The sequence below is a fragment of the Taudactylus pleione genome, unplaced genomic scaffold, assembly GCF_031769625.1.
Source record: "Taudactylus pleione unplaced genomic scaffold, aTauple2 ptg000290l, whole genome shotgun sequence".
Lineage (NCBI taxonomy): Eukaryota > Metazoa > Chordata > Amphibia > Anura > Myobatrachidae > Taudactylus > Taudactylus pleione.
This window is the reverse complement of record NW_028284692.1, coordinates 11,741,488-11,763,893: the sequence shown is the minus strand read 5'-3', so window position 1 is coordinate 11,763,893 and position 22,406 is coordinate 11,741,488. Positions and strand designations below refer to the sequence as shown.

The 22,406-nt window shown below is 45.3% G+C and overlaps 1 protein-coding gene across 6 annotated transcripts in view; it reads left to right on the top strand.

Moving 5' to 3' along the window:
- Positions 1–22,406, top strand: part of GAS7 (growth arrest specific 7) — a 473,968-nt gene that overhangs the window by 100,271 nt on the left and 351,291 nt on the right. Inside the window, exon 2 of one of the 6 annotated variants that reach the window (XM_088482668.1) lies at positions 4,385–4,552. The exons of the other annotated variants lie outside the window; for them this stretch is intronic. The gene's annotated coding sequence lies outside the window, so the exon portion shown is untranslated. The remainder of the gene's footprint in view (positions 1–4,384; positions 4,553–22,406) is intronic. 6 annotated transcript variants of the gene reach the window in all.

The window sequence follows — 22,406 nt, the reverse complement described above, 5'->3', positions numbered from 1 at the left end:
CAGTTGAGTGATTATCTGTGATCTGCGCATGCGCTGAGTCCAGGGCCGGTTCTCCCGTTACGCATGGTACGCAGCTGCGTAAGGCGCCACATAGTGAAGGGCGCCTCAGCTGCGTACTATGCGGGCCGCGGTGCAGACTGTGTCTCCTTGACACAGCTGCACCACGTGTGTAGCGCTGACCGGATGGAGTTCGGTCAGCGCTACACAGCACAAACACACAGCCGCCGGCGCCGGCAGCTGTGTGTTTGCTTTAGCAGCTGACGAGAGTCAGACAGACTCTCATCGGCTGCTGCTCCCACTGCCAGAGTCGGTAATGGGAGTGACGTCATGACGTGACGTCACTCCCATAATGCAAATTGGCAGACGGATCAGCTGGTATCGGCGGCGGGACCAGGAGCAGGAGCTGGTTTCAGGTAAGTGGTTTTTTTTTAATTTTCATTACTTCTCTACTGCAGGGGGCGGGGGAAGGTGGAATACTACTGGGGACACTACAGGGGGTAATACTACTGGGGGGCACTACAAGGGGGGATTACTAGGGGGGGAATACTACTGGGGGGCACTACAGGGGGTAATACTACTGGGGGGATTACTAGGGGGGGGAATACTACTGGGGACACTACAGGGGGTAATACTACTGGGGGGCACTACAAGGGGGGATTACTAGGGGGGAATTCTACTGGGGACACTACAGGGGGTAATACTACTGGGGGGCACTACAAGGGGGGATTATTAGGGGGGGAATACTACTGGGGACACTACAGGGGGTAATACTACTGGGGGGCACTACAAGGGGGGATTACTATGGGAGGAATACTACTGGGGGCACTACAAGGGGGGATTACTAGGGGGGGAATACTACTGGGGACACTACAGGGGGGAATACTACTGGGGACACTACAGGGGGTAATACTACTGGGGCACTACAGGGGGTAATACTACTGGGGGCACTTCAGGGGGGGAATACTACTGGGGGCACTACAAGGGGGGGATTACTACTGGGGGCACTACAAGGGGGGAGGAATACTACTGGGGGCACTACAAGGGGGGGATTACTACTAGGGGCAATAAGAAAGGGGGGGAGACCACTACTGGGGGCACTATATAAAGGGCACTGCATAGTGGGTACCACTACTGGGGGCACTGCATAGGGGGGGGAGTACTACTGGGGCACTATATAAGGGGAATACTACTGGGGGCACAAGGGGCACTGCACAGGGGGGACCACTACCGGGGGCACTGTAAAAGGGGCACTGCATAGGGGGTACCACTACTGGGGGCACTGCATAGGGGGACTACTACTGGGGGCACTATATAAGGGGAATACTACTGGAGGCACAAGGGGCACTGCACAGGGGGGACCACTACCGGTGGCACTGTAAAAGGGGCACTTCATAGGGGGGGCGCCAAAAAATATACTTACCAAAAAATTTGGGCTAGGGCCGGCCCTGGCTGAGTCGCAAACCGCATGCGTCAAGTTTCTTTCATTACCATTGGCGCTCATAGATAGGATTTATTTGCGAAGTGATTGACAGACGGGGACCATTTATGGACGGCAAGGGGGGGAGGTCGACTCACACGCAGGCTTGTTGCGACTGTTCCCGTGATGTGTCCTAGCCTGCGTCTGCGATCCCATACAGTGTACATGGATCCATTCCCACGACCATTCAACTAATCTACAACCAATGCTGCATACTTGTACGCAGTCGCTTGGATTTGCGAAGCCGCCAGTGGGAGTCTTAATACAAATCCTGGTGGCTGCACCACTTGCATATTTTCGCAGATGTGCTGCACACAAATTTGCAGCTGCGGTGGCATTAGTGCCCATTTCTGAATCGGGCTATGAGGTGCCACAGTCTGTTTGCTTGGCCTAAGGGGACTCTTCCATTTTGCCAGCATACTATGTGATACTTAGCTTGTGCTTTTGCACAGTATATGTATGTGCTCTTCCTGATCAGTCTTTATCATTCAACTAAGTGACAAATGGGCTGAAGTCCTCCATAGCTTAAGCTGGTAACAAATGTGCATGGCTGAATTAGTGCTGCATAACTGAAAGTGTCCCAATGCAAAACATGATTGGATATTTAATCTCATGGAGCCTAGTTTATGTAGACAGGTGGTAGAAATACTAGTGTTTACTGTAGGCCCGGGCCAAACCTAGAAAGGGCACTCTCTTGTCCAAAAATGGGGCATGGCCATGAGAAAAGGGGGCATGCCTTTAAGACACACCCACCTTTTCATCACTCACGGGGGCGTGCCTGGCACGTACAGACATGCCAGGCTTCCCCCAAGCTCTCCTCTCTATGTGAATGAGCACCGCAATTTTTCTCACCCGCAGGATAGTGCGGCCTGCGGATAGGGATGGTGCCCACCAGATTGTTTTAGCGGGGCGCCACCAAAAGGGCAGGGCACATTCTGCCCTTTTGAAACCGGGCAGGGCGCAGCACTCTCCTAAAACAGCCTAGCTAGATACATGTATCTGCATTCCCTGGGTATCCATGCGAAATTCGAGTAGATCCACACAATGGTGGGGGGAGGGGTTTTCTACACTTAAAAAATTTTTTGGAGAAAGTAACATTTTTTATTTTCTTTTTCATTATTATTGAAACAGACTGCTGTATTATATATCATATGAAAGCCCATGAAAAGAAGTTAAAAATAAAACCTTGCCCTGCGAACACAATTGAAAGAAAAATGTTAATAGCCAATAGGCAAACAAAATATTCTCAGTGCCCCCTTTCCTTAGCAGGAAGACCCACACCACTGTGCTTGGATATGCCCCCCTCCAGGGGCATTTCAAGAGAGGAAGGGGCCAGTGTGCAGTGTCCGTCACAAGACCCCTCCTCTCAGTCCGGCAGCCGGCAGCGCACTGAGCGAAGCGCACCACTGTTAGACTCTGGGCACTAGAGTGTGCCCAGAGTCTATAGTGCATGCACAGATCACCGGGAAAATGGCCGACGTGGCCATTTTCCTTGTTCTGCACATGCGCAAAATGATGGGAAAATGGCCGTGGCAGCCATTTTCCAGGCATTTTTATAGCGCTGACACAGGCGCCAATGTGAGAGTCTGGAGAGGCTTCCACAATGGGGGGGGGGCCTTGTTGCAGCAAAAGGGGGCGTGTCCCAGCAACGACACATCATTAGAGCTGAGCATGGGGCGTAACTGTGCGATCGCGTCACCGTGGCCCCGCCCCCTCTTCACAGTGCCAATATTAATGGCATTGTGAAGCAGGGGGCAGAGCCACGATGATGCAATTCAGCACGAATTGCGTAACTGCGGGGAGGAGGCTGGATGGGTCGCCGGGGATCAGGAGGCTTGCCTGCTTTTCCAGGGGGCCAGGAGCGGCACCCGATTTTCGGGAGGCTCCCGGCCGAATTGGGAAGTTAGGCCAGTATGGTGCGAGGTGTGCGGTGCGGGCCGCCCTGCACCCATTATAAATACGCCCCAGCCCTCCTCTATAGCAACAGGACACATCAAATGTCTCGGCAGACTGGGTGTAAGAGCTGGGTCCACCCTATTGCCAAATATCAAGTTTCATCTATGATTGTCTGTCCGCATTAATGGCACCATCTCTGATCTGGCCACACTTGTATCTAAATTTTATGACCATAGAGCTGATCACCTGGAAATTGGGCTCAGAGCTGAGAGAATTGAGAAAATCACACATGTGACTAGCGTACATGTCTCGGAGGAAGTGACAGGATGGGATGTAGTCATAATCTCGGCTGTCAGGATGCTGGCATTCAGAATTCCGGCACCGGCTTCCTGACCGCCGGAGTCCAGGTAGTGGGGTAAGGGGGAGGGTTAGGGTAAGAGTTAGGGTTAGGCACTAGGGCTTGGCCAACCTGTGGCTCTTCAGCTTTTGTGAAACTACAAGTCCCAGCATGCCATAGTTTTGCTATTAGGGAATGCTAAAACTGTGGCAGGGCATGTTTCACAACAGCTGCAGAGCTGCAGGCTGGCCAAACCTGCACTAGGGGGAGGGTTAGGCACTTGGGGGGGAGGGTTAGGTTTAGGCAGCAGGGAGTGTTAGGGGTAGGGAGAGGGTTAGGATATTTACCGACAGGTGTCTGTATCCTAACCCTGTCAGAATTATGACTACATCCCGTCCTGTCACTTCCTCTGTCAGCCGGTGTCAGGATTCTGACCGCCAGGATCCCAAGTGCCGGCATCCCGTACCCAACCCAACAGGACGCCTAATGGTGTCTGCGTACTGGCATAGTAATGCATAAAGACATGACTACACAAATAACTTTGTTGCAGCTGCTAATGTGATGTAGCAAATCTGTTTAGTTTCATAATGTCCTATGTAGGTATGAGTGAAATTGTATTTTGCAGCAGGACAGGTAATTTTTTGTTTTGTTTGCTTTTGCTTCACCCTCCCCAGAAGGCCATGCCACACAATATATGAAGATTCCACATTTTGATTTGCTGAAGAGAGATTTTTGATCCTTTCCCTTACAATGGCAGCTGAGCTGCAGGTTGGAAGGCATTATTGAAAAGGAATCCATTTAAAGGATAACTGTAGCCAAAGCAGTAAGAGTAGCCAAGAAAGGTAAGTGGCAGTAGGAGAATACCGCTGGTTCCTTACAGCTGTGCTGTACCAATATGTTGCATTTAGGGATAGTAAAGGACACACTGTGGCTTACTGTAACCAGATGAGATGACAACCCCAGGACTACTGTACATCTCCCCATGTTACCTGGTCCTAATCAGCCATTCCCATTATATCTGTACATAATATGCCCATGATTAAAGGGACGAGTTGATAGATGTAACTTGTTGAACTCCATCAATAGCTTAATATTTAGTTTTATGTTATCCTTTAAAGATTTCTGTTTAAATTTTTTCAGACAAACAAGGATATTTTATATTTAAACATTCCATTGCATCAGATATGTTTGCCCCATTTGTAATGATCTTATTTCAAGAGGGCTGGGTATGTCTGTAGACAGGATTAAGGTATAATGATATATTTATTATCCTTGTACGTGAGACTGGGTGCAGAACCTCTCTATGTTTATAACACTGAATCATTTCTGTAAGCACGGCACTTCTGACTATGTGATGGCCATCTACAGCCAAAGTTAATAAATATGTTATTTTCACTTGAAAGTATCAACACATTTTAATATGACTTCTTTTTAAATAAGACACGCACAGTGCTTTCTGCCAGCACTTCTAAAATCGTTGCTTTCTAATTAAACTTTCTGTAGTTCATTTTGTTGAAAACAAAAATACAGACCAACTCTTTCCAGTGATAGCTGAGGTAAAATGTTCTTTTATAAGCAACACAGGGCAAATCTGTGCTACTGGCAGTGGTGCAAGTAAAATAAAAATTTTAACTGTACTCTGTGCTCGCGTGGCACAAAGGGGCATGGCCACTAGTTTACTGGTCAATATTTAGATTAATAATATAAAATACTTTGCTTCAAATATGTGCTTTATACTTCTGTATAGGCCACATCTCCCAGCTGTCCCTATTTAAGGTGGTACAGTCAAGATTTAAGGCAATATTCTGCGTGTTCTTTGTCCTGACTAGTGAGTATATGGTCGTTAAGTCTGCAAACACCAGGTGTTCAGTGGGCACCAGTGGTGGTTCCAGAGATGAGGCCACAGCACAGTTCAAAATTCAAATAAAGGAGCAGTTTACCAGCGTTTGGGGTGGCAGTTGGTGTTGCTCTCCTTTTTGAATTTTAAACTGCGCTGCCGTCCTACCTCTGGAACCACCACTGGTGGGCACTATGAAATACACAGACATTTGATAGTAATAAAAAAAAAAGTAAGAAGAATTAGAAAAAATAAAAAGTGCTCCCTTGATGGAGTAAATAATTAAAACCATAAAAAAATTGGGAAATAGTGAAAATTAAATAACAAAACATACACCTCAAAATGAACACATTTCATTACCACCTACATATGTACACAAAACCTCTAATAAGGTGCATATAATCATTATTTCTATAAACATTAGAAGTTGCTGAAACATTTTAGCATCCTTCATTTTGGATATTTGTTTGAAAATAGTAGGATTATGGTTTAGTGCATACTTACTGACTTTTATCATCTCCTCTCCAGAAGTCTGGAGAGGAGATTTAGGTGTCAGCTGATGGGGCCTGATCTGATTTTTTTTTTTTTTTTTTTTATGCATTAGGCTTTATCGCTTAAAGCAGTGGTTCCCAAACTTTTTTGAATCACGGCGCCCTAGTGCATCAGCATTGTTTTCACAGCACCCCTAGGCCAAAGGTTTGTTGTTGAGAAATTTAGAAAAAAATGTAGTGAAGTAAATTGTGCTACCTGTCATCCTTAGGTTAATTTATGTAGTGGGTTACAGGTTTGCACTTCTGTTTGTCCACATATTTACATTACATTGACCATAAAGAATTAGATTTTTTGCTGGACCACCAACCTGAGGCAGCACTGCACGTGTTCCGAGGCGCACAGTTTGGGAACGGCAACATGCAGTGAATTGCGCATCCAATAAAAAGGGATGGGGCCAAGAATCCTATCATATTGGCCCTGCCCGCTCCCCACGGACGTGGAATTTCTGGCATCATTCTCCCCATCCTGCCCACTCCACTAGTAAGTGAATGGGTGCGGGAGCATCATCTACTTTTGTGGGAGGCCAGCGGACGCCCAGAAATTTGGGATTTGATAAGTATGGTTTAGTGTTAAATTTCCGGATTTACGATTTTACAAGATTGCAACCTTGGTTTTGGTGAGTGCACAAATATGATACTATAGACATGGGGGCATTCATGAACTCTATGCACTTTAACAGTTTAGATTTATTAGAGGCTTTGTGTATTAAATGGTTTGCATCTACAAAATTCTTAATAGGATTTTTAGTTTAGCTATGACTTTTGTATGACTTTACCTAATTTGTATTATGGTGTCAAGTTATTTTTTTCCAGAACTCGCTGTTCAGAAGAGATGTCATTGTTTCCCTTTGTTTATCACTGCCCAAAATTACCCTCTCAATCTTGAAAGGTGATTGTCCCCTCTTAATACACTATAGAGTAGGGGTGTGCACCGGCCACTTTTCGTGTTTTGGTTTTGGATCTGGATCTTTCTTCGTGTTTTGGATCTGGATTGGTTTTGCCAAAACCACCCTTCCGTGTTTTGGGTTTTGGGTTTTGTGTTTTGATCTGTATTTTTTTGAAAAAAAGCATAAAAACAGCTAAAATCACAGAATTTGTGGGTTTTTCTGCTCCTATGCTATTATTAACCTCAATAACCTTCATTTCCAGTCTATTCTGAATACCTCACACCTCACAATATTGTTTTTATGGCCAAAAGGTTGCACCGAGGTAGCTGGATGACTATGCTAAGCGACACGAGTGGGCGGCACAAACACGTGGCCCATCTAGGAGTGACACTGCAGTGGCAGACAGGATGGCAGTTTGAAAAACTAGGCCCCAAACAGTACATACTGCAAAGAAAAAAAATAGGTGTAAGATGGAATTGTCCTTGGGCCCTCCCACCCACCCTTATGTTGTATAAATAGGACATGCACACTTAACAAACCAATCATTTCAGCGCCAGGGTCTGCCACATGACTGTGGCTGAAATGATTGGTTCGTTTGGGCCCCCACAAAACAAGCTGGCAATTAATGTGTCCCTGCACAAACTGGTTCTACGGAGGCAAGATGTCGTCCTCATCCTCCTCATCCACCGATTCCTTGGATAAAACAGGAAAAAGAGATTTAGGTGACCCTGGACTGCTTACGGTCTGAGCCAAAGTTTCTGAACTTGACAGTAACTTTTTATGAACGCGCTGCAGGTGCCGTATAAGGGAGGATGTTCCTAGGTGGTTAACGTCCCTACCCCTACTTATTTCACCTTTACATATGGTACATATGGCAAGACAGTTATCCGGATTTGGATAGAAATATTGCCAGACCAAAGAGGTGGAATGTTTGGTCTTCTGCCCAGGCATGACCGTGATGGGCTTTTTCATCCCACGGACAACAACTGTCTCCCCCGGAGCCTGATTTAAACAAACCACATCACCATCAGAATCCTCCTCGCCAACTTCCTCCTCAGTGCCAGCTACACCAGTATCCTCATCCTGTTGTACTTCAACAGTGACATCTTCAATTTGCATATCAGCAAGTGGACTGTGGGTGCTCCTTTCAGCACTTGCAGGGGGCGTGCAAATGGTAGAAAGAGCCACCTCTTCCCGTCCAGTGCTGGGAAGGTCAGGCATCGCAGCCGCCACCACACTTGGACTCTCCTTGGGGAATTGTGATATCTTCTTAGAACGCACAGTTCTTCGCTGTGCTTTTGCCAGCTTAACTCGTTTGATTTGTTTAGCGGGAGGAGGGCTTCCATCATCATGTGAAGCTGAACCACTAGTCATGAACATAGGGAAAGACCTTAGCCGTTCCTTGCCACTCCGTGTCGTAAATGGCTTATTGGCAAGTTTACGTTTCTCTTCAGATGATTTAAATATTTTTTTCAAGGTCATTTTCCTGAACTTTGTCATTTGGGATTGTATGTGCCCTCTACTATGACATTGGGCATCGGCCTTGGCAGACGACGTTGATGGCATGTTATCGTCTATGTCATGACTAGTGGCAGCAGCTTCAGCACTAGGAGGAAGTGGTTCTTGATCTTTCCCTATTTTATTTTTATCCGAGAAAGTTTGGTCCTCCATTTATGTTATATTGATATATATGTGCGGCTAAGGCGCACACAAACACAGAAAATCATTTTTTATTTTTGTTGGAGACTAGTGCACTTTGTGGGTTACACCATCCTTTAAGAAATGAGCCAGCCGGCCCTTTACTTATGACACAGGCGCACGCTTGGCACTACTTTGATGATGCACGTGCGGCTACTGCGCACACAATTCACAAACACAGAAAAAAAAATTTTATTTGGTTTGGAGTGTACTTTGGGGGTTACAGCACCCTTTAACGGTCAAGCCAGCCGGCCCTTTACTTATGACACAGGCGCACGCTTGGCACTACTTTGTTGATGCACGTGCGGCTACTGCGCACACAATTCACAAACACAGAAAAAAAATATTTTTTTTAACACTTGGGGGGAGCACCCCTGACGAACAGAGCACCCCCTGGACAAGACTACAGCACCCCTTTAGGACTGGGACACTGCACAGGACTTTGGAGTGGACACAGCCCCTATGGACAACTGACTGCACAACACAGTCCAGCCAGCCCCTATGGACTTTGAAGTAGTGGACACAGCCCCTATTAACAACAGCAGCACAGCACAACACAGCCAGCCCCTATGGACTTTGAAGTAGTGGACACAGCCCCTATGGACAACAGCAGCACAGCACAGCACAGCACATTACTACTCTGCACTACACTACACTACACTACACTACACTACACAGCCCAGCCAGCCCTAACTCCCACCCTCCCTCTTCACTGTCCACAGCCGAGTGAGAAAATGGCGCCGACGCGGGTACCTTATATAGGATCCAAAACCCGCGAGACTCGGAAGGCGGGATGATGACGTTTTGCCTCGATTTCTGAATCCGAGTCAGGCGGGAAAAGTCGAGCCTGACTCGGATCGGACTCGGATCGGGGGGGCTCGGGGGGGTTCGGATTTCAGAAATCCGAACCCGCTCACCCCTACTATAGAGTAGCATGGCCTAGTTGCAATGAATTTTGTGACCTAATATTTATGGGAGGAATATGGTATGGTCAAGTTAGAAAGGACAGAAAATATAACGTACACTCAGAGTTGGCAGACATGTTCCCCCTAAGTTTTCTCATTGCTTGCAGAGAGGAATAAAATAAAAATGGCAAATAAAATGCCCTACACTAAGCACAATGCAGCAAATAAAGCTGAGTACACACTGGAGTGATATCTGCCCGATATATAATTTCTGGCCAATTTGGAACAACATCTCTGTCAGATCGTTCAATGTGTACGGCCAGTGCACGCACTCCTGTAGTCGATAGCTATATCTTCCGGTCAGTCGTGCTGCACAGCCAACCAGACGATATTGCATGTGGCACCATGCAAGGTAGTGAAGGACGGAAACTATGGATCGCTCTGTCCTTCTTTACATCATTCTGATGTGTACCATAGAATCGTCTGGTATGTACCGAGCATTAGACTTTGGTTTTTCTTTAAAGACGAGCTCCACTTACTCTTGTCTGAAGACTTTAAATATTCATGCTGAAGCTGGTCACAATGTTGCAGAACTAGATCGGTTAATCTGCTCTGGCTGAGCCTCACACATACGTCCATGACTGTTGATGTAACTACCATAGGTGCAAGGGGTGCAGCTGCTATGGGGCCCAGACCTGAGGGGAGTGCATCTGCCTTGTCAAAGTTAAATGTGTTGTATACACTTTTCATCTTTCTTGTCAAAGTTACATATGTTACATATATATTTCACCATTGGGTGTTACATAGGGGCCCTTGCAAACTTTTGCTATGGGGCCTTCAAATACCTAGGTTGTTTAATATACTAACAAGATGCCTCTCTAACGCGGTTCTCAAAATTAGCACAAAGAAATAAACAAAATGAAATGGTTTCTCTAAAGCATTATGCGGCAAGGTGAGGTAGAGACTGCTGTGTGTGCTAGGCTAGGTTTTATTTAAAAGCAATGAACGAACACCTTTTGAATTATACATAATCAGACAAAAATAGTACTTAGATATCTGAGGGGACTAGTTCTGCTGTACCACACCCAATAAAAACCTAGGTATCACTTTTATGTTCATTATCGTCTGACATATGCCACGAGCTTTGCTGAAATCTAAAACACAGAGAGAAAATACATAGAAATACTGGGCATTTGTGCTAGAAGTACTGCAGGAATAATTTTTTTTTTCCCACATACATCAACATCTGTGTCTGATTATTCCTGACAGAGAAAGGAAGGCTGAATAAGCGTGAGGGCATATACACCCAATCAGCCATAATATTAAAACCACTTGACTAATATTGTGTAGGTCCCACTTGTGCTGCTAAAACAGCTCTGACCCTTCGAGGCCTGGACTCCATAAGACCTCTGAAGGTGCCCTGTGGTATCTGGCACCAAGATATTAGCAGTAGATTCTTCTACATCCTGCAAGTTGTGAGGTGGGGCCTCCATTGCTCGGACTTGCTTTCTAGAGCATCCCGCAGATTCTCGATCGGATTGAGATCTTGGCAAGTTGGAGGCCAGATCGACCTTGAACTTTTTGTCATGTTCCTCAAATCATTCATGAACCACTTTTGCAGTGTGGCAGGGAGCATTATCTTGCTGAAAAAGGTCACTGCCATCAGAGAGTACAATTACCATGATGGGGTATACTTGGTCTGAAGCAATGTTTAGGTAGGTTGCATGTAAATAACATCCACATGAATGCCAGGAACCAAGGTTTCCTAGTAGAACATTGCCCAGAGCATCACACTGCCTCCTCCGGCTTGCCTTCTTCCCATAGTGCATCTTTATGCTATCTCTACCCGAGGTAAATGACGCACATGCACCCTGACCTCCACATGATGTAAAAGACAACATGATTTATCAGACCAGGCTACCTTATTCCGTTGTTCCATGGTCCAGTTCTGATGCTCATGTGCCCATAGTAGACTCTTTTTTTGGTGGTGTGCAAAGGCCAGCTGTAACATTAAAGACACCTACCTAAATAGTGTCACAATTTGACCCTTGTCTAAAAGCCACCATACATCAACCGGGCCAAATTAACAATGGGGCGGGTGGAGCTGCAGCTCCAGGTCCCCCATGAATATAGGCCAACAGGAGACTGACAGACAGTGTTGACAGGAAAAAAAAATCTAATAAGGCTGCTATAGCCCACTGCACTGTACTTGGACTAGGGATGGACATCACATTTTGATGGTTTAACACCATTAATGTTTTTCTTGTGATTGTAGTATTTTTTCCATTCCATGGCGGCTTTCTGATGATAGCCGCCATCGGATGGTGTGGAAGTGTTGGTCACTTTATGTTAAAATACAGCTGAATATAGTTTTTTAACGGGCACGGGTCGCTATTGCGCATGTGCAAACATAATTTTTGCACATTTATATACTATACCATCACAATGTTTTCCATCTAATTCTGTAGATGTAAGGATTAGTTTCGTTGGTGGAAGCGCAGCCATTTGATAGCAGGTTTCCAATGTCCATCCTTACAGGATCCTCCTACAGGTGCTGTAACTCCGCCTGCCATGTTGCATTGGCCTTGCTTACTACCATTGTGACTAATGCTAACAATTTGCTAACTCCTCCTACTTTTGCGTTGGGCACTGCCTATAATTGATTTATTCCAACCTATGTGAGGCCACTTTAATATTTTGCCAGGGCCACTTTAAGTTCCCAATCCTCCCCTGTCTGGCATAGAAGAAGCTTGAATCATAAATCAAAGTTATCTGAAAATGGAAACCCCTCTTTAAGCATCTGGAGACCTATTGGAGAACAGCGCTATATATATAAAATTATTATTATTATTATTTTATTTACATTTTATTCTGTAAATGTACTCTATTTACAAAGAGAGAGATTTAATAAAGCTTGGAGAGAGATAATCTTGTGAGAGAGAAAGCACCAACCAGTTCCTAGCTGTTACTTTACAGGCTGTGGGGCCTATTCATCATACCTAAAATTTCTCTAGAGGTAATTAGGTTCAGAACTCGCATGGAGTTCTACCTAATTACCGGAGGAATTCATCATTACTCCTCCATATAACTATCTATTCCGAAAAGCTGTCATTTTTGCGATGACAGCTTTTCGGGAAATAGATAGTTATCCCTCACTACTCTAACTTACCGCAGCTGTAATTCGTGCTGCGCATGCGCTGTTACATCTGTAAAACCAGCGCATGCGCAGCACTACCTAAACCTGTGGTAAGTTTGTGTCCCCCCCCTCCGCTCACCTCCCCCCCTTTCAGCACTTACCTGTCCGCGCAGCAGCCTGCGGCTCTGTCTGCTATGCTGTCACATGTTCTCCCAGCAGAGCACAGTACTGTTTAGAAAAAAAAAACTTTTTTTTTTTTTCTAAACTTTATTGTGTTCTGCTGGGGAGAACACATGACTGCATAGCAGACGAAGCCAGAGGAGAGACCAGAACGCCGGAGGGAGACGCCGGGGGACCTGCCCAGCTGGAAGCAGGTAAGTGTTACTATCCGCCACTTTGAGGTGGCATATAGTAGGTAACACCATCAAATTCCGAAAATACATAATTTGGAATGTGGAAATGAATGCAGGGGTACTTAGCACAGGAGATATCAGTGATATCTCCTGTGCTAAGTGTGTTCATGAATACTAACATAACGTTAATTAAGGAAAAAGTCCTTAAAAACATTATTTTAGTGTTGATGAATAGGCCCCTGTGTTTGTAAAATGACAGACAGGAGCTGATTGGTGCTTAAACTCTCACAATTTTATCTCTCTCCAAGCTTTATTAAATTTCCCCCAAAGACATCGTTAATAATAATAATTTTACTTGCTATGTAAGTGAAAGGGGCACATAAAACTTTCATTTAGATGTATCAAGTCTTTAGCTGTCATTTCAAATATTGTGCTAGATAAATGACAGAAGCTCATTGGTTGCTTTGGACAACTTCTCCACTTTATCTCTCTCCAAGGGGTTTATTTATGAAGTGTCGGGTTTTAAAACCCAACACTTTTGTTCCTGTTTATGTCCGTACAATTATAACAGCAGTGCTTTCACTAGTCATGTCTTGTTAGTAAAAGCACTGATCTTTTAAATATCAGGCATAAGCACGATCAGAAGTGTGGTTTTACAACCAGACACTTATTAAACAAACCCCTCAAAGCTGCTAAATATAAAATATAAATGTGTATAGCTGTTATATACAGTCAGGTGCATAAATATTGGGACATTGACAGAATATTCATATTTTGGCCTCTATTCACCACCACAATGGCTTTGAAATGAAACAAACAAGATGTGCTTTAACTACAGACTTTCAGATTTAATTTGAGGGTACTTACATCAAAATCAGGTGAACGGTGTAGGAATTACAACGGTTTCTATATGTGCCTCCCACTTTTTAAGGGGCCAAAAGTAATGGGACAAACTAAACAATCCTAAATCTAACTTTCACTTTTTAATACTTTGTTGCAAATCCTTTGCAGGCAATTACAGCCTGAAGTCTGGAACGCATAGACATCATCAGACGCTGGGTGTCATCCCTGGTGATGCTCTGCCAGGCCTCTACTGCAAATGTCTTCAGTTCCTGCTTGTTCTTGGGGCATTTTCCCTTCAGTTTTGTCTTCATCAAGTGAAATGCATGCTCAATCGGATTCAGGTCAGGGGATTGACTTGGCCATTGCATAACATTCCACTTTTTAGCCTTAAAAAAACTCTTTGGTTGCTTTTGCAGTATTCTTCGGGTCATTGTCCGTCTGCACTGTGAGGCGCCGTCCAATGAGTTCTGAAGCATTTGACTGAATATGAGCATATAATATTGCCCAAAACACTTCAGAATTCATTCTGCTGCTTTTGTCAGCAGTCACATCATCAATAAATACAAGGGAACCAGTTCCATTGGCAGCCATACATACCCACGTCATGACACTACCACCACCATGCTTCACTGATGAGGTGGTATGTTTTGGATTATGAGCAGTTCCTTTCCTTCTCCATACTCTTCTCTTCCCATCATTCTGGTACAAGTTGATCTTTGTCTCATCTGTCCATAGGATGTTGTTCCAGAACTGTAATGGCTTTTTTAGATGTTGTTTGGCAAACTCTAATCTGGTCTTCCTGTTTTTGTGGCTCACCAATGGTTTATATCTTGTGGTGAACCCTCTATATTCACTTTTGTGAAGTCTTCTCTTGATTGTTGGCTTTGACACATATACACCTACCTTCTGGAGAGTGTTCTTGATTTGGCCAACTGTTGTGAAGGGGTTTTTCTTCACCAGGGAAATAATTCTTCTGTCATCCACCACAGTTGTTTTCCGTGGTCTTCCGGGTCTTTTGGTGTTGCTGAACTCTACGGTGCATTCTTTCTTTTTAAGAATGTTCCAAACAGTTGATTTGGCCACACCTAATGTTTTTGCCATCTCTCTGATGGATTTGTTTTGATTTTTCAGCCTAATGATGGCTTGCTTCACTGATAGTGACAGCTCTTTGGATCTCATATTGAGAGTCGACAGCAACTGATTCTAAATGCAAATGTCAGACCTAGAATCAACTCCAGACCTTTTACCTGCTTAATTGATAATGAAATAATGAGGGAATAGCCCACATCTGTCCATGAAATAGCTTTTGAGTTGATAGTCCCATTACTTTTGGCCCCTTAAAAAGTGGGAGGCATATATAGAAACCGTTGTAATTCCTACACCGTTCACCTGATTTGGATGTAATTACCCTCAAATTGAATCTGAAAGTCTGCAGTTAAAGCATATCTTGTTTGTTTCATTTCAAAGCCATTGTGGTGGTGAATAGAGGCCAAAATATGAAAATTCTGTCAATGTCCCAATATTTATGCACCTGACTGTAGCTAATCAGGAGCACCAGTAGCACAGTACATAATCAATCATATCAGTAATAATTTGTGGACTCTGTGAAAGTAGTATTCAGTAAAGAATGGAGACTCTGTCAATGAATACATGAAAATTTTTTATTATGTGTTAAACTATAAAATCAATAAATTATGCACAATGACAAAGAAATGTGAACTGGAGAGATGCACAGGCGTGTGCTGGGGAGAGGCAAGGGCGTTATCTGAAGAAACGCAAATGTGTATGCTGGAAAGACGCAGGGTTGAAAGCTAGAGGGATGCTAGTCTCGCAGCACCCAGAGTGGCCGCACCTTGCCTGGGATGTGCCGGTCTTCGCTAGTCTGGCAGTACCCAGAGTGGTCGCAAGGGCGTGAGCTGGAGAGAGGCAGGGGCATGAGCTGGAGAGAGGCAGGGGCGTGAGTTGGAGAGAGGCAGGGGCGTAAGCTGGAGAGAGGCAGGGGCATGAGCTGGAGAGAGGCAGGGGTGTGATCTGAAGAAATGCAAGGGTGTATGCTGGAAAGATACAGGGTTGAAAGCTAGACAGATACACCCTTCCTGGGACGTGTAGTGAACTGGAGAGATGCAGGGGCATGTGCTGGAGGGGGGCAGGGTTGAAAGCTAGAGAAACTCTAGTCTTGCAGAACCCAGAGTGGCCGCACCCTGTCTGGGATGCGCTGGCCCTAGCTAGACTCTCAGCACCCAGAGTTGGCCGCACCTTGCCTGGGATGCGTCAGCCCTAGCTAGTCTGGCAGCACCCAGAGTGGCTGCACCCTGCCTAGGACGTGCCAAGTAGTAAACTAAAAAGACGCAAGGTTGTGCGCTGGAGAGGCGCAGGGGCATCAACTAGGTGGTTGGTTTGACAGATAATCTTTACGTGTGTACGCAGCTTTTGGTGCACTAGTACTGCAGAGTCAGAGCAGTAAAAACATTTGGAGACAGCAGATTTTTGGATCAGCTGTGTCTGCGCCGGAGCAATTATGAATTAAATTGAGCACAGAATTTAGTTAGAATATTAATTATCAGGGTCCACCCGGATCCCTATAATTAACATAATGAATATGACCTTAAGTGATTTAGCTTGAGAACCTGAGCACAAGTTGCAAACTAAACTCCTTCCTCCAGGCATAGCCTTTGAAGTAGTCTTCTCACCATTATGGTACTAAAAACATAATGAAGAGTGCTTAAATCACAATTTCTTTATAAAAGAGCACATCATTTTAGCCTAACAGAGTATTCTCCATTTGTAGAGGTAGTGTGCTCTCTGCAATCTGATACGGGATGTAGTAAGCATCCTGACGTCTGGGATGCCGACGGACGAAATGCCTGCACCAGAATCCCGACCACCGGCATCCCGAAAGTATGTATTGGGCGTTAGCGTGAGGTTAGTGTTAGGCATTAGGGGCAGGGTTAGGCACTAGGAGGGAGGGTTAGGATTAGGGTGCGGGTAGGGGGAGGTTAGGTTTAAGCACTAGGGGGGAGGTTAGGTTTAGGGTGCGGGTAGGCGGAGGTTAGGTTTAGGCACTAAGGGGGGAGGTTAGGTTTAGGCATCGGGGAGGGAATGTTAGGTTTAGCGTGCGGGGCTTGGCATGTTAGTTTTAGGTACTAGGGGGGAGGTTAGGGTTAAGCAAAGGGGAGGGTTAGGGGTACGGGTTAGACTTACCTGGTTTTCTTATGGGTGTCGGGATGCCGCTGTTGGTATTCTGACCAGCGGCATTCCGACCACAGGGATCTCATACCCAACCCCCTGATACACCCTTGCAATATAATATAGCAGCCTCTTTTAACATTAATAAATATCACAATAAGGAGCAAGATTCCCCTAAACCTTGTATTATACTGAGCATTTATACAACATACATACAGGTAAAACATGTAAATACCATATGAGTGTCGACCTAATGACCACGTTGACATTTAGTACATGTCGACCTTGTTACTAGTTGATCTTAAGTGTATCGACCTTCAGACCCTGTCGACCTACTGCCTGTCCATCTTCCATTGTCTACCCAAACATTGTCTATCTAGACAATGTAGACCATAGACGGGATACCCTTTATAGGTACTGGAGTGAACCCTGTGTAGAAATGCCTGGGCTGACCTGATCAGCTTGACCCAGCCACACCCTGTTCATTCTACTGTCTGACAAACTCTGTAAGGACTGGCAGCTGTATCAAATTAATTGGTGAGAAAATATCACCTGTTTTTGAATGGACAGAACAGTGATCGTTCCGTCGTTCCTTAAATCTTTTAAGTGTGTACCGGCAATCTCCTTTGGAGCGGGACGAAGGGAAATCATCCTGATTTAGCCCCAGAAACACATCATCAATGTTGATTGATTTTTAAATCGTTCAACATCAAATAAAATCAACCTTTAGTAACTATATCCCCTAGGGTCCAAGCTACCAAAACACAACTAGTACTTGAGCTCAGGACTTATGTTTTCAGCAGTAGCAGCCTATCCCAGGTGGTCTGGAAACAAGGCTGCTAATGAGCTTCTGTCTACCAGACATAATCTAAAAACCTTGGGAATAAATATATATATATATTAGGGGTGAGAGGGTTCGGATTTCTGAAATCCGAACCCCCCCGAGCCCCCCCGATCCGAGTCCGATCCGAGTCAGGCTCGACTTTTCCCGCCTGACTCGGATCTGAAATCGAGGCAAAACGTCATCTTCCCGCCTTCCGAGTCTCGCGGGTTTTGGATCCTATATAAGGTACCCGCGTCGGCGCCATTTTCTCACTCGGCTGTGGACAGTGAAGAGGGAGGGTGGGAGTTAGGGCTGGCTGGGCTGTGTAGTGTAGTATAGTGTAGTGCTGCTGTTGTCCACTACTTCAAAGTCCATAGGGGCTGGCTGTGTTGTGCTGTGCTGCTGTTGTTAATAGGGGCTGTGTCCACTACTTCAAAGTCCATAGGGGCTGGCTGGACTGTGTTGTGCAGTCAGTTGTCCATAGGGGCTGTGTCCACTCCAAAGTCCTGTGCAGTGTCCCAGTCCTAAAGGGGTGCTGTAGTGTTGTCCAGGGGGTGCTCTGTCCATCAGGGGTGCTCCCCCCAAGTGCTAAAAAAATATTTTTCGTGTGTTTGTGAATTGTGTGCGCAGTAGCCGCACGTGCATCAACAAAGTAGTGCCAAGCGTGCGCCTGTGTCATAAGTAAAGGGCCGGCTGGCTTGACCGTTAAAGGGTGCTGTAACCCCCAAAGTACACTCCAGTCCAAACCCAAAAAAAAATGATTTTCTGTGTTTGTGAATTGTGTGCGCAGTAGCCGCACGTGCATCAACAAAGGAGCAGCGCCAAGCGTGCGCCTGTGTCCCATAAGTAAAGAGCCGGCTGGCTCATTTCTTAAAGGCTGGTGTAACCCACAAAGTGCACTACTCTCCAGCAAAAATAAAAAAATATTTTCTGTGTTTAGCCGCACGTATATATCAAATCGATAACATAACATAAATGGAGGACCAAACTTTCTCCGATAAAAATAAAATAGAGAAAGATCAAGAACCACTTCCTCCTAGTGCTGAAGCTGCTGCCACTAGTCATGACATAGACGATAACATGCCATCAACGTCGTCTGCCAAGGCCGATGCCCAATGTCATAATAGAGGGCACATACAATCCCAAATGACAAAGTTCAGAAAAATGACCTTGAAAAAAACATTTAAATCAGCTGAAGAGAAACGTAAACTTGCCAATATGCCATTTACGACACGGAGTGGCAAGGAACGGCTAAGATCGATCCCTAGTATGTTCATGACTAGTGGTTCAGCTTCACATGACGATGGAAGCCCTCCTCCCACTAAAAAAATCAAAAGATTTAAGCTGGCAAAAGCACAGCGAAGAACTGTGCTTTCTAAGAAGATATCACAAATCCCCAGAGAGGAAGTAGGAACACCACTACTTTTACTAAACAATTGACCCTCCAACAGTCCTTAGCGAGGAGGATGAAGTACGACAGCAGTCATCCTGAAGCAAAACGTATGTTGGTGTTAGACGTGCGTCCGGTATCCGCCATTAGTGCAGTGGGATTTAGACAATTGATGGAGGTAGTGTGTCCCCGGTTCCAAATCCCGTCTAGATTCCACTTCACTAGGCAGGCGATACCGAGACTGTACAGAAACGTCAGAAAAAGTGTCCTCAGTGTCCTGAAAAATGCAGACTAAGGACTATATGACTGTGACAGCCCACTGGGTAGATGTATCACCTTACGCAGCAACAGCAGCAGCGTCACCAGTAGCAGCATCTCAGAAACGCCAGCTCGTTCCAAGGCAGGCTACGCTGTGTATCACCGGTTTCAGTAAGAGGCACACTGCCGACAACCTCTTAGAGAAACTGAGGGAAATCATCGCCCAGTGGCTTACCCCACTTAGACTCTCCTGGGGATTTGTGATATCTGACAACGCCACCAATATTGTGCAGGCATTACATCTGGGCAAATTCCAGCACATCCCATGTTTTGCTCACACAATAAACTTGGTGGTGCAGAATTTTCTGAAAAGCGACAGGGGCGTGCAGGAGACTCTTTAGGTGGCCCGAAAAATTTCTGGCCACTTTCGCCATTCAGCGACTGCGTGCCGAAGACTGGAGCGCCAGCAAACACTCTTGAACCTGCCCCGCCATCACCTGAAGCAAGAGGTTGTGACGCGGTGGAACTCAACCCTCTATATGCTTCAGAGGATGGAGGAGCAGCAAAAGGCCATACAAGCCTATACATCCACCTATGACATTGGCAAAGGAGGGGGTATGCACCTGACTCAAGCGCAGTGGAGAATGATTTCCGTGTTGTGCAAGGTTCTCCAGCCCTTCGAACTTGCCACACGTGAAATCAGTTCAGACACTGCCAGCTTGAGTCGTCAGGTCATTCCCCTCATCAGGCTTTTGCAGAAGCAGCTGGAGAAAGTGAAGGAGGAGCTAAGACGGAGCGATTCCGCTCGGCATGTGGGACTTGTGGATGAAGCCCTTCATTCGCTTTGCCAGGATACCAGGGTGGTCAATCTGTTGAAATCAGACCTCTACATTTTGGCCACCGTGCTCGATCCTAGGTTTAAAGCCTATGTGGTGTCTCTCTTTCCGGCCGACACAAGCCTGCAGAGGTGCAAAGACCTGCTGGTGAACACACTGTCAGCTGAAGCGGAACGTGACACGTCAACAGGTCCTTCTTCATTTTCTCCCGCAACTGGGGCTGCCAGGAAAAAACTTAGGTATCCTAAGCAACCCGCTGGCGGTGATGCAGGGCAGGCAGGACCAAGTTTGGACATCTGGTCCGGACTGAAGGACCTGGCAACAATTTCTGACATGTCTACTGTCACTGCATATGATACTGTCACCATTGACAGAATGGTGGAGGATTACATCGGTGACAGCATCCACGTAGGCATGTCAGACAGTCCATACCTGTACTGGCAGGAAAAAGAGGCAATTTGGAGGCCGCTGTACAAACTGGCTCTATTTTACCTGAGTTGCCCCCCTCCAGTGTGTACTCCGAAAGAGTGTTTAGTGCAGCCGGGAACCTTGTCAGCGAAAGGCGTAGGAGGTTGCTTCCACAGAATGTGGAGAAGATGATGTTCATCAAAATGAATTATCAGCTCTTCCAGGGAGACCAGCCTCCAGAACGTACAGAGGGACCTGTGGTGGTGGATTCAAGTGGGGACGAGTTAATACTTTGTGAGGATGAGGATGTACACACTGAAGAGGGTGAGGAATCGGTGGATGAGGAGGATGAGGATGACATCTTGCCTCCGTAGAGCCAGTTTGTGCAGGGACAGATTAATTGCCAGCTTGTTTTGTGGGGGCCCAAACGAACCAATCATTTCAGCCACAGTTGTGTGGCAGACCCTGGCGCTGAAATGATTGGTTTGTTAAAGTGTGCATGTCCTGTTTATACAACATAAGGGTGGGTGGGAGGGCCCAAGGACAATTCCATCTTGCACCTCTTTTTTTCTTTGCATTATGTACAGTTTGGGGCCTAGTTTTTCAAACTGCCATCCTGTCTGCCACTGCAGTATCATGCCTAGATGGGTCACGTGTTTGTGCCGCCCACTCGTGTCGCTTAGCATAGTCATCCAGCTACCTCGGTGCAACCTTTTGGACATAAAAACACTATTGTGAGGTGTGAGGTGTTCAGAATAGACTGGAAATGAGTGGAAATTAAGGTTATTGAGGTTAGTAATAGCATAGGAGCAGAAAAACCTACAAATTCTGTGATTTTAGCTGTTTTTATGCTTTTTTTCAAAAAAATACAGATCCAAAACACAAAACCCAGAACCCAAAACACGGAAGGGTGGTTTTGGCAAAACCAATCCAGATCCAAAACACGAAGAAAGATCCAGATCCAGAACCAAAACACAAAACACGAAAAGTGGCCGGTGCACACCCCCAATATATATATATATATATATATATATATATAATATATATATATATATAATATATTATATAATCAAAGAGATATATCCAATTAGGAAGGATGCACTCTTCTTTAAAAACGGTGGTAGAATTTATTCTTATCACAAGACATCTTATTGGTCACAGAAGATTTCAGTGTAGTCAGCGTTTCGGTTCCCAGATGAACCTTTCTCAAGACTTTCTCAAATACTGGACATCATAGACATCACATCAAATAGTAGACATAAATGAGATTTACAAAAATCTGAAAAAATAACAGAAAACACACAATCACTTGTCTAGCAGGCTCCTAAATACTTAAGGTATCATATACACCCGTGTTGTAGAAAAAACCCCTGTTACCTTACAAGGATAATTAACCACCAAGTATGGGTGCAAATAATCGTATCAGCCCATGTAAGCAGGAATATAGATAAATACCTCTATATAGTTAATGTTAGCCCCAATCAATATAGGGCTCAGAATGTGTCCACTCTCCTGTGGATAGATAATACATTCAATATAAATATTACTCAAACGATAGCCATTGCTAATTATCATGTAATCTGTG